This window comes from Bos indicus, chromosome 4, assembly GCF_029378745.1.
Source record: "Bos indicus isolate NIAB-ARS_2022 breed Sahiwal x Tharparkar chromosome 4, NIAB-ARS_B.indTharparkar_mat_pri_1.0, whole genome shotgun sequence".
Classification (NCBI taxonomy): domain Eukaryota; kingdom Metazoa; phylum Chordata; class Mammalia; order Artiodactyla; family Bovidae; genus Bos; species Bos indicus.
Genome location: NC_091763.1, coordinates 108,151,788 through 108,164,506, shown reverse-complemented (window position 1 = coordinate 108,164,506; position 12,719 = coordinate 108,151,788). Strand labels below are relative to the sequence as shown.

The 12,719-nt window shown below is 41.6% G+C and overlaps 1 protein-coding gene across 5 annotated transcripts in view; it reads left to right on the top strand.

Moving 5' to 3' along the window:
- Nucleotides 1-12,719, top strand: part of TPK1 (thiamin pyrophosphokinase 1) — a 384,981-nt gene that overhangs the window by 330,743 nt on the left and 41,519 nt on the right. The window contains exon 9 of one of the 5 annotated variants that reach the window (XM_070787344.1): nt 1-12,719. This exon is cut by the window's left edge and continues 57,576 nt beyond it. The exons of the other annotated variants lie outside the window; for them this stretch is intronic. The gene's annotated coding sequence lies outside the window, so the exon portion shown is untranslated. 5 annotated transcript variants of the gene reach the window in all.

The window sequence follows — 12,719 nt, the reverse complement described above, 5'->3', positions numbered from 1 at the left end:
ATTCTTTTACCATCTGAGCTTCCATATTCTTGGGTTACTTCTGTAGAGATGTTAACATTTCTGCTTTTCAGGGTTGGAGCAGTGCTGTGGAGAGCATGTGGTAAGTTTGGCCAATCCAGTCAGCTAGGCAGGAGCACAGATCTGTGAATGATCTTGAGTGGATACAGGATAGGAGTGGGCACACGAAATTAATCAGGCATCACATGCTGCTAAGAGAATTCATTTCCAATAAGTATAGTGCTGACAAAAAAAAAAAAAAGCATAACGTGAGAGTTGAGTTAAATTTTACTTGGGGCAAAATAAGGACTGCAGCCCAGGAGACAGTACCTCAGACAGTGCTGAGCGACTGCTCCAAAGAGGTGGGGTAGGGGGGCGGTGTTGGGGGCAGGTCTGTATATGTATATACATGTGATTTTGATTAAGTGGAGGATACATGTAGCCAAGCACACATTTTTGTAGAAGGTTCTGCTACTCACAAGGAGCAGTCGTCAGCATGAAGGATTTTAGTGCTTTTCTAGATATGCTTAGTTCAGTTCAGTCGCTCAGTCATGTCCAACTCTTCGCGACCCCATGGACTACAGCACGCCAGGCTTCCCTGTCCATCACCAACTCCCAGAGATTGCTCAAACTCATGTCCATTGAGTTGGTGATGCCATCCAACCATCTCATTCTCTGTCATCCCCTTCTCCTCCTGCCTTTAATCACTCCCAGCATTAAGTTCTTTTCAAATGAGTCAGTTCTTTGCATCAGGTGGCCAAAGTATTGGAGTTTGAGCTTCAGCGTCAGTCCTTCCAATGAATAATCAGGACTTACTTCTTTTAGAATGGACTGGTTGGATCTCCTTGCAGTCCAAGGGACTCCCAAGAGTCTGCGCCAACACCACAGTTCAAAAGCGTCAATTCTTTGGTGCTCAATTCTAGATATGAGGAGGTGGAAAATCGGGCTCATATATCTTCTCTTGAAAACATCTAACTCTCTGAAGGCCTATTCTGCTTTAGTAGTTTTACCCAGAACACAGAGGGCCTCATTCCTGAACTCTCCGCCCTGAACTTTGAGGGGCACTGAAAGCCAGTGGTCACAACAACGTGTAGAGGTAGATGGCGAGTGCCAGTTTCTGGCTGGCAGTGGGGACAGTGCGTGTTAGAAAAATGGACCTTAGTTTTATCTGCATTTTTCTAGGTAATTATCTGCATTTTTTTTAGTGCTTTGTATGTGTATGGAACTACACAGGAGTGAAAGTCAAGTTTCTGAGTTTTAAGAAAGAAACGAGAAAATTAAAAGTAAAGGGCACAGGGACATAGTGTTCATTCCAAGAGTGTGGTAACCAAAGAAACGGGAATGAGAAAATTAAAAGTAAAGGGAGCAGGGGCATAGGATTCATCCCAGGAGTGTGGTAACCAGAGAAACCAAACTGGGAGTCTGATCAGCAGAGGAGGGCTCAGTCACTGAAGGTGGTACGGCATGGAGAGAAATTCGGTTCTGTTTTTGTCTTTTTGAAAAAATACTGAACCCTGGGTGTTTCAAAAAGGAAGGAAACCTGATGCTGAAGGAAAAGAGACGTAAATTGGAGCGGTTGATTTTTCAAAGAATGACCTAAGTCAGCACTTCTCATATTTTAGTGTGTTTTGTTAAATGTGGATTCTGGCTCTGTAGGTCTGGGGTGAGGCGTGCGACTGTGCTTTGCTAACTGGAACGCAGGTGATCCAGATGCTGCCTTCAAGGCACGTGGAAGCGAGCTGGGAGACCAAGTCAGTGCATCTGAAACTAGTCGTGATTGTTTCAGCACCTGCCATGTGTGAGGTGGACATACACATACACCTGCCAGGTATGGGGTGTACGTACACATACACATGTAATGCCATGCATTGTACCTGGCATTGTACAATAAATGCAAGTACATGCCAAAGAGCTAGATACTTTCTGATACTAGCAATCGAAAACTCTCAGACCTTAAGGCTGCCATGTACCCTGAGTGATAAGGAGAAAACTCGTATTAGGGAGGGAAAACGGTGTTGGTCATTGAGTTCATGTCAGTAATGTACTTAAACTTTTTTTAAAAAACACGGTTCTCAAGTAATTAAGAAAATATCACTGAACAGCAGAGAGAATATAAGACAGAAACCATCAAGGATTATTATTATATTTTTAATTTAAAAACCCCTGTTTGTGTTTCTAACATTTCTATACACATAGGCTCACAACTATGCTGATATACACAGGGAAGAAAATGAGGTCTTTTTCATTACCTGCACATCTTTGCTATCTCTAAAAAATCAGAACGTGCATTCATGTATTCTCGCTTAGCATTCTGATCTTTGCATTTTGGGGAGGAAGGAAAGAAGACATGTGGCTTTGTAGTCAGCTAGTTCTGTTCCTCTGTATTCTGCTGCATAGATTTGACTTTGCTTTGGTTAAGAGGTGGAGAATAGCTCTTTATATTTTAAAGATAACTTGACAATGACCTGATGAGAAAGTTGTATGTCTCTTTACAAAGTAGAAACATGAATCCTCTTTGATTGGAAGAAACTAGAAAGATATGTTACTCAGGTTTTTCTCCACAGACCCTTGGACTTACTAGCACAATTAATAAAGTGCTATATGCTTACCATGACACGTGTTGTTTGACCTTGTAAATTTTTTGACAGAGAAGGCTGTCATCACTATATTACTTTTAATACAGACAAAATTAAGAGAGATCAGGGGCTTCCCTGGACGCCCAGTAGATAAAAGACTCTACCTTCCAGTGCAAGAGGAGCAGGTTTGATCCTTGGTTGAGGAACCAAGATCCCACATGCTGTGTGGCATGGCCAAAAAATAAAACAGACTGTTACTATATTTTTAGCATTATATATTGGGTATTATATAGATGTTATTAGTAGAATTATCTGTGCCTGGAAATTCTCTGTACATTTCTTTACAACCTCCTGTATGTCTGTAATTATTTTACAATAGAAGTTTTTAAAAGTTTTTAAAAACTGAAGGTAAAATACACAGAATTAAAATATACAACAACCATAACATATAGACATATATAAGCTAGGATGGTTAAATGGAGTTAAAGCATCCTGAGATTCTTGTTTTGTCCAGAATGAGGGTAAAGGTATTGAGGAATATTAGGCTTTGTGTTTGGATAAGTTTGTCACTCAGATGGTGAAGAATCTGCCTGCAGTGCAGGATCCCTGGGTTGGGAAGATCCCCTGGAGAAGGGAATGGCTATCCACTCCAATATTCTTGCCTGGAGAATCCCATGGACAGAGGAACCTGGTGAGCCACAGTCCATGGGGTGGAAAAGAGTTGGACACAACCAAGCGACTAACACTTTCACTTTCAGGCATGCCAAAATTTCTAAAGAAATCGCTAAAGGACTAGAAACAGTGTCTTAACTTCTAAACTGGTAGACCAGATACTCAGGTAGATACTTCAGGATGAGTCTGTTGAGGGACTCAGACATTGATAAAGCATAAGGGGTAGCACAGGATTGAGGGGGCCTCTTGTCAACGAGGAGATAACGGATGTAAGAACAAGGGAAAACTCAAGGGCATAAACTGACTTGAAGAGAAAATGAGAAAGTGCTTCACAAAGTCAGATTTCAGTTGAAGAAATTTAAAAATGCTGAGTCTGTGTTTGTATTCTGATTGGAGTTGGGTTTGTCACAAGATCAGGGCCTGCAATGGGAGTTCTTAAAGTACACAGGAAAACTGAAAGTTAGTCAACTAGCAAGTCACATCATTTCACCTTAGTAAGGTGACAAGGCCATGGTCACGACCTGGATATTCAGTACTAAGCTCTAATGGTGTGTTGGGTGGATTGATTCTATACTTTTTTTAACTGAGGTACAATTTATACAACCTAAAATGTATCACTTTACAGCATATAATTCAGTGGGTTTTAGTGTACCCATTACTAACACTTATTTCCAAAACATTTTCGTCACCCTAAAAAGAGACTTTGTGTAGACTTCAGTCAGTCCCAGTCCCTCCCTCTCCCTTTCCCTGGCAGCCAGTAATCCACTTCCTGTCTCTATGGATTTGTCTGTTCTGGACATTTCATATGGAACACACAATATGTAGCCTTTTGTGTCTGGCTTCTTCCACTTAGCATGAAAGGCCCAACCACATGGTAATGTGTAACAATATGTCTTTCTGTTTTGTGGCTAAATAATATTCCATCAGATGGCTATAACAACACATTTTATTTATCCATTTATTAGTTCAAGGGCATTGGGTTGTTTTCACTTTTTATCAGGAATAAGGCTGTTACAAACATTCGTGTATGAGTTTTTGTGTGAGCATACATTTTGAGTCCTCTTGACTCAAACATATCTAGGAGTAGAATTGCTAGTTCAGTTGTTCAGTCATGTCTGACTCTTTGCAACCCCATGGACTGCAGCACCCCAGGCTTCCCTGTCTATCATCAACACCCGGAGCTTGCTCAGACTCCTGTCCATCGAGTCAGTGATGCCATCCAACCGTCTCCCCTCTATTGTCCCCTTTTCCTCCTGCCTTCAATCTTTCCTAGCAACCCCATGGACTGCAGCACACCAGCCTTCCCTGTCCATCATCAACTCCCAGAGCTTGCTCAAACTCATATGCATCAAGTCAGTGATGCCATCCATCAAGCTGGTGATGCCATCAACCATTTCATTCTCTGTCATCCCTTCTCCTCTTGCCTTCAGTCTTTCCCAGCATCAGGGTCTTTTCAAATGAGTTACTTCTTCACATCGGGTAGCCAAAGTATGGGAGCATTGGCTTCAGCATCAGTCCTTTCAGTGAATATTCAGGATGATGGACTGGTTTGATCTCCTTGCAGTCCCGAGGAGCTCTCAAGAGAATTGCTAGGTCATGTGGTAATTCTGTTTAACTTTTCGAGGAACTGCCAAACTCTTTTCCTCAGTGGTTATAACAGTTTATAATCGTATGAGTAATATAGGAGGAGTATCCTCACCAATACTTGCTCTTTTTTTTGTTAAAGCCATCATAATGAGTGTTAATTATTAATAATACCTAGTTCAGTTCAGTTAAGTTGCTCAGTTGTGTCCGACTCTTTGCGACCCCATGGACTGCAGCACACCAGGCCTCCCTATCCATCACCAACTCCCGGAGTTTACTCAAACTCATGTCCATTGAGTCGGTGATGCCATCCAACCATCTCATCCTCTGTCGTTCCCTTCTCCTCCTACCCTCAATCTTTCCCGGCATCAGGGTCTTTTCAAATGAGTCATCTCTTCGCATCAGGTGGCCAAAGTATTGGAGTTTCAGCTTCAACATCAGTCCTTCCAATGAACACTCTGGACTGATCTCCTTAGGATGGACTGGTTGGATCTCCTTGCCGTCCAAGGTACTCCCAAGAGTCTTCTCCAATACCACAGTTCAAAAGCATCAATTCTTCGGCACTCAGCTTTCTTTACAGTCCAACTCTCACATCCATACATGATGACTGGAAAAACCATAGCCTTGACTAGATGGACCTTTGTTGGCAAACTAATGTCTCTACTTTTTATTATGCTGTCTAGGTTGGTCATAACTTTCCTTCCAGGGAGCAAGCGTCTTTTAATTTCATGGCTGCAATCACCATCTGCAATGATTTTGGAGCCCCCAAAAATAAACTCTGTTACTGTTTCCACTGCTTCCCCATCTATTTGCCATGAAGTGATAGGACCAGATGCCATGATCTTAGTTCTCTGAATGTTGAACTTTAAGCCAACTTTTTCATTCTCCTCTTTCACTTTCGTCAAGAGGCCTTTAGTTCTTCACTTTCTGCCATAAGGATGGTGTCATCTGCATATCTGAGGTTATCGGTATTTCTCTTGGCATTTCTTGATTCTAGCTTGTGCTTCATCCAGCCCAGTGTTTCTCATGATGTACTCTGCATATAAGTTAAATAAGCAGGGTGACAATATACAGTCTTCATGTACTCCTTTCCCAATCTGGAACCAGTTTGTTGTTCCATGTCCAGTTCTAACTGTTGCTTCCTGACCTGCATACAAATTTCTCAAGAGGCAGGTCAGGAGGTCTGATATTCCCATCTCTTGAAGAATTTTCCACAGTTTATTGTGATCCACACAGTCAAAGGCTTTGACATAGTCAATAAAGCAGAAATAGATGTTTTTTTCTGGAATTCTCTTGCTTTTTTGATGATCAGCGGATGTTGGCAATTTGATCTCTGGTTCCTCTGCCTTTCCTAAAACCAGCTTGAACATCTGAAAGTTCACGGTTCATGTATTGCTGAAGCCTGGCTTGGATAATTTTGAGCATTACTTTACTAGCGTGTGAGATGAATGCAATTGTGCGGTAGTGCGGGGAGCCGGTGTGAGGCACTCAGCCCGTGGCAAAGGTCATGAGAAAGGAGGCTCGACATATGCAAAGGCGGTATCGAGCCTCAGGAGTCCCCCTGGAAATCCTCAAGCATCTACCCCCATAACCAGAGCCTGCCTACTTTGCTAGTTTGTGCTCTCACCTACACCTCTGACTTTACTGGGGACTGTCCCCCACCACCTCTTTCGGAGAAGGAGTTAACTTAGAGCTCCAGTTAATAATAATTCCTGGGCATGATAGGAGTGTTTCAACCTACAAACTCCTCTGAAGGTTCTCTAGCCTGCCTGACAGGCTTGTCCGGCCACATGTTATTGCTCACAGCCTCCCAACCATGAGAGGCACGAGATGGTTCTAAAAATAGGTTCCTTAGAAAAGTTAGAAAACCATTAGTATAAGTATAGTGGGCTGATTAGAAATTGTATTGGTGAAGGGTTTTTCATTTGTTGAGCCAATGTTTGTTGCTGAGTCTCCACATCCCCTGCCCTTACACACATTAATGAATATATAGAAGAAATAAGTATTAACCTTTGATATTAATCATGTTAGACCTTAGGCTAAGTAAATTCTTTCCTTAACTAAAACCCACTACACCCTCACCCTGTAGAAATGTAACTTTATTTGGGTGGCATCTGTTTTAAAAATAATCACCCCTGGAGAAATAAGTGTCCTGGTTGACTGACCACTGTCACAAGGAGAGGGTCATAAATTGTCAGCAGGCCCCCTGGCCAGAAGATGATGTAACACCCCTAAGACCTCTGTATACATTTGTATGAAGCACCTGACTTTGATAAAAGTCAGGACTGCTGACCCTGTGTGACTTTTGCATAACATCTCAGTGTATAAAAGTAGACCATGGAAAATAAAGAATTGGGATCAGTTTCTCGAAATACTGGTCTCCCCATGTTGCTGTCTCTCTCAAACTCTAGCTGAGTCTCCATCTGGAGCGCGGAACCTGCCATGCTTACTAATTATGCCTGGGCTTCTAAGATCCGACCGGGGAGGCCTCAGTGTCTCCTCTCCTTCGGGAGAACGGAAGGACGCCTGCAGCCTACGTAAGTGGTGCAAACTTCTTGTCTTGAAGTTTTATTGGTCTCCCACGTAAACCAAGCTACTCAGCCTCTTTTCTCCACTGAATTTTCCTACTGAGCTATCCTCATTCTATTACTCTTTATATCTCTAATTAATATCTAATTGAAGCTATTGTATCCTGATCCTCGCCAATGCCGTCCCCGCTTCGAACTCCCTGGAACAGCCAGGGCTGGACCTCGGCACGGTAGTTTGAGCATTCTTTGGCATTGCCTTTCTTAGGGATTGGAATGAAAACTGACCTTTTCCAGTCCTGTGGCCACTGCTGAGTTTACCAAATTTGCTGCCATATTGAATGCAGCACATTCACAGCATCATCTTTTAGGATTTGAAATAGATCAACTGGAATTCTGTCACCTCCACTAGCTTTGTTCGTAGTGATGCTTCCTAAGGCCCACTTGACTTTACATTCCAGGATGTCTGGCTCTAGGTGAGTGATCTGGGTTGTGAAGATCTTTTTTGTAAGTGCTTCTGTGTATTCTTGCCACCTCTTCTTAATATCTTCTGCTTCTGTTAGGTCCATACCATTTCTGTCCTTTATCGAGCCCATCTTTGCATGAAATGTCCCCTTGGTATCTCTAATTTTCTTGAAGAGATCTCTAGTCTTTCCCATTGTATTATTTTCCTTTCTTTGCACTGATCACTGAGGAACACTTTCTTATCTCTCCTTGCTATTCTTTGGAACTCTGCATTCAGATGGGTATATCTTTCCTTTTCTCCTTTGCTTTTGGCTTCTCTTCTTTTCACAGCTATTTGTAAGGCCTCCTCAGACAGCCATTTTGCTTTACTGCATTTATTTTTCTTGGGGATGGTCTTGCTCCCTGTCTCTTGTACAGTGTCATGAACCTCCATCCATAGTTCATCAGGCACTCTGTCTATCATATCTAGTCCCTTAAATCTATTTCTCACTTCCACTGTATAATCATAAGGGATTTGATTTAGGTCATACCTGAATGGTCTATTGGTTTTCTGCACTTTCTTCAATTTAAGTCTGAATTTGGCAATAAAAAGTTCATGATCTGAGCCACAGTCAGCTTCTGGTCTTGTTTTTGCTGATTGTATAGAGCTTCTTCATCTTTGGCTGCAAAGAATATAATCAGTCTAATTTCGATGTTGACCATCTGGTGATGTCCATGTGTAGTCTTCTCTTGTGTTGTTGGAAGAGGGTGTTTGCTATAACTAGTATGTTCTCTTGGCAAAACTCTATTAGGCTTTGCCCTGCTTCATTCCATACTCCAAGGCCAAATTTGCCTGTTACTCCAGGTACTCCAGGTGTTTCTTGACTTCATAGTGGTTTTTTTTTTTTTTTTGGAAGTATAGTTGATTTACAGTGTTGTTACTTTCTACTGTACAGTAAATATGTACTATATACATATATCCTTTTTCATACACTTTTCCATTATAATTTATCACAGGCTATTGAATATAGTTCCCTGTGCTACACAGTAGGATCTTGTTGTTTATGTATTCTATATATAATAGTTTGCATATACTAATCTCAAACTTCCATTCCATCCTTCCACCACCCACTCTTCCCTGGCAACCCCCAAGTCTGTTCTCTATGTCTCAGATGGTATCTGGTGGTTTTGATTTGAATTTCCTTAATGATTAATGATGAGGAACATCTTTTCATATGCTTTACACCAGTTTTATATCTTCTTTGGAGAACTGCCTATTCATATTCCTTGTGCTTTTGAAAACTGTGTTATCTCTTTATTGTTGAGTTGTAAGAGTTCTTTCTATAGTCTTGATACTGCCCTTATCTGATATGTGATTTGGAAATATTTTATTTTTCTCTGAGTGGTCTTTTCATGTTCTTGATACTACCCTTTGATGCACAAAAGTTTTAAATTTTGCTGAAGTCCAGTTTTCTATCTTTTTTATTTTCTTTTATAAAGCTATTTGCATTCAAATAAGATTGCTATCTTACATTGTAAATTCTTGTTGTCTCTCAGTTATGCGTAGTCTAGATAGCTTTTAGTCATAATTTAGGTAGTAACCTGTCTCACTGGTGGCTCAGTTGGTAAAGAATCTGCCCGCAATGCAGGAGACCTGGGTTCGATCCCTGGGTTGGGAAGATCTGCTAGAGAAGGGAATGGCAACCCACTCCAGAACTCTTGCCTGGAAAATTCCTGCAGAGAGGAGCCTAGTGGGCTGCAGTCCGTGGGGTTGCAAGAGTTGGACACAAGTGAGCGACTAAACCACCACCACCACCTGAACCTGTCTCATTAATGAGATGAAATATTTGTTCCTTTTGGCTGCTGTGACAAAACTGACACAAATGCAGCAGTTTAAAATAACAGGTTTATCACTGTAGTTCAGAAGATTGAGGTGCGTCTCACCAGGCTAGGATAAAGGTTTTGGCTAACCAGTGTCTCTCTCTAAAGGCTCCAGGGAAGAATCTCTTTCTTTGCTCCTTCCAGCTTCTAGAAGCTCCCACATTCCCTCGGCTTTTGGTTCTCTTCCTCCATCTTCAAGCCGGCAGCAGTGCTGGACCAAGTCCTACTCATATTTCATTGCTGTCGTCTCCGACTCTGTCTCACTTTCCCATGTTTATGGCGCCTTTTGATTACACTGGGCTCACCTTGGATAATCCGTATTTTAAAGTCACCAAGTTAGAAAATCTAATTCCAGCTGCAGCCTTAAAACCGCATTCACCAGGTAACATGTATTCATAGGTTCCGGGTGTTAGGAGGTGGGCACCTCTGGGCAGGTACCCTTCCTGGATTACAGATGACCCTACTGCTGACCTGCTGCTGAAGCTGGGGACTACAGGGCATCTGTTGACAGCTCATGACGTTGCCCATATCTGAAATAAATTGACTCTAATATCTTTGGTCTTGTCTCTACAAGCCTATTTGGGTTGTGGCAGAAAGTATGGTAAATATGGAAATTATTTATTCTTCATGATCCTGTTTTTTTAGAATCACTAAACCAGAAGTTTCTATTCTTGTAGTCCTGGAAGAAAGGAGCTCAGAAATTTGGCATCATAGATAGCAGTCTTCAAACTGGCTTCCTAGAAGTGGGTCACATGGGCAGGTACTTCTTCAGGGGCAGCTTGGTGCAGGGAGAGACACTGGGCTTCTGACTTACGTGGATCTAGGACAAGATGTGAGCCCATCCTACTTTATTTGAAAGGTCACCAGAATTCAACTATTAATACATCCCCAAAACTAGACTCTTATTAATATGCATAAAACATCTGACTTCCCTAGTGGCTCAGCAGTAAAGAATCCGCCTGCTAATGCAGGAGATGTGAGTTTGATCTCTGGGTGAGGAAGATCCCCTGGAGAAAGAAACGGCAACCCACTCCAGTATTCTTGCCTGGGAAATTCCATGGACAGAGGAGCCTGGCAGTAGAGTCCATGAGGTTGCAAAGAGTCAGACAAATGACTTAGCGACTGAGCATGCATCCATATGAAACTTTGCATTTGTGTGATGGTATATCTCAAATATCTCTAAAAGGCAGATTGATACTTTTTTAAAAGAATAAGAAAAATTAGTCCTTAAAAATCTCTTAAGTAAAGACACTTAGCCATACTGTTTCAGAAATGATAATACCTTGAGGAACACATGTTAAGTGTTGTGCATTTTAAAATAAATTTGTTCCCCATCCTGAACCCTCCTCCCTCCCCCCTCCCCATACCATCCCCCTGGGCCATCCCAGGGGTTCAGGATGGGGAGCACGTGTATACCTGAAATTTAAAAAAAAAAAAAAAAAATTTAAAAAATTAAAAAATAAAATAAAATAAATTTGTTGGTGTGATGCTAGGAAAAAAGAGTTCCCCCTGCCTAATGCTGTCAGAAGGCACCAGTAAGAGGCTAACAGTGAATTTTGTCAGGTCTTTTCTTTGATTAAAAGGAAAGCGAAAGAGTAGACAGGCTCACCTGTTGACTGCTAAGCTTCCACTCCTGCCCACATCTTCTTGCCTGAATAATCTTGTGCCACATCTAGACAAGGAGGGAAGATGAATAGAGTAGCATGTGCATACTCTGAGGGATATGCATAAAGTCTGGATTCTTCCATCTGTGTGCACCGAGGTGTCTTTTATCATGGGATATCTAGGTAGTGAAAACTCTCATTATTACTAAAGAGGGCAGCAGGCAATTTTGGAAGTGTCCTGTCTCCCTATGACAGAGGCTTTGCAGCTAAGTGCAGTCATTTATGTTGAAAAATTGCAGCTGTCAGAGTGTCCAAACACTTCATGGGATTTGTTTCTAATTTTGCATTTTCATTCACACATTCTGATGTATAAGCTTCTATTACAAGAAAAACACACACACACACACACACACACACACACACACACATCAAGTTCTAGAGGTATTTTCTAAATTGTCATAACCTGGTTTGGGTACCATTCAACAAAAGTAAGAATGAGCATAATAGATTATCATTAATGGTTCCTTTGCCCCTCCCCAAAGTCAACAAAGATCTTAAGGAGGAAAGAAATGTTAAAGAGATCTTTATTTGAATGAATTTAGGTGTCTAAGAAAAGAAGAAAAAAATGACCCACAAACTGAAAAAAGGGATTCCAAAATATAGGAAAATATATACATACTAACAAAAAGTATGAAAGGCAAAGGGAAGCCAAGGCAGTTAAACCGAGAACTACAAGTTGCTAAAAAAAGGCACCAAAAGTGCATAGTTTAAGTTCTATATGTAAGTGTCATAACTAGTGTAACAGGGGGGAAAAGAATGACAGATAAAAACCCACATTAGAATGAAGAGCCTGCCAACTTTGATTCTAATAATCCATCTTTGGCCACTGCAGCCATAAGGTACTGGCCCAAAGATGCTGTGTTGCATACTCAAAACTCAGTGACTTAAAACTATAGCCACTTGCTCTGCTCGTGCAGCTATAGCTCAGGTAGGATTTGGCTAATCTTAGATGACTTGTTTCATAGCACCTGCTGTGTCACTGCTCTGCCTCTTAAAATAGATTGGTACGGCATCTGGATGGCCATGCTCCTGACGTCTCTCTCTGGACTTAGTATAGCACATTCTTCTCAGCGCAGTGCCAGACACTCAAGATAGAAAACAGAAACATGCCAAGCCTCCCAGGACCCGCGTTCTGACTTAGTGCACTGTCCTCTCTGTTCATGATCATTGGCTGAAAGTCACATGGCCACACCTGAGTCAAGAGGCAGACTCTGCTCTGGATGAGTCCTGCAACTCTGAACCACATTTTGTACCCAAGAAAGTCTCTGCTATAGGCAGTAAGATAATCTAGATCAGCCTATAAAATCTTCCAGTGAAATATTTTGGAGGAAAAAAAAAAAAACCCCTCTAGTTTTTACACAACTCATACATCAAAA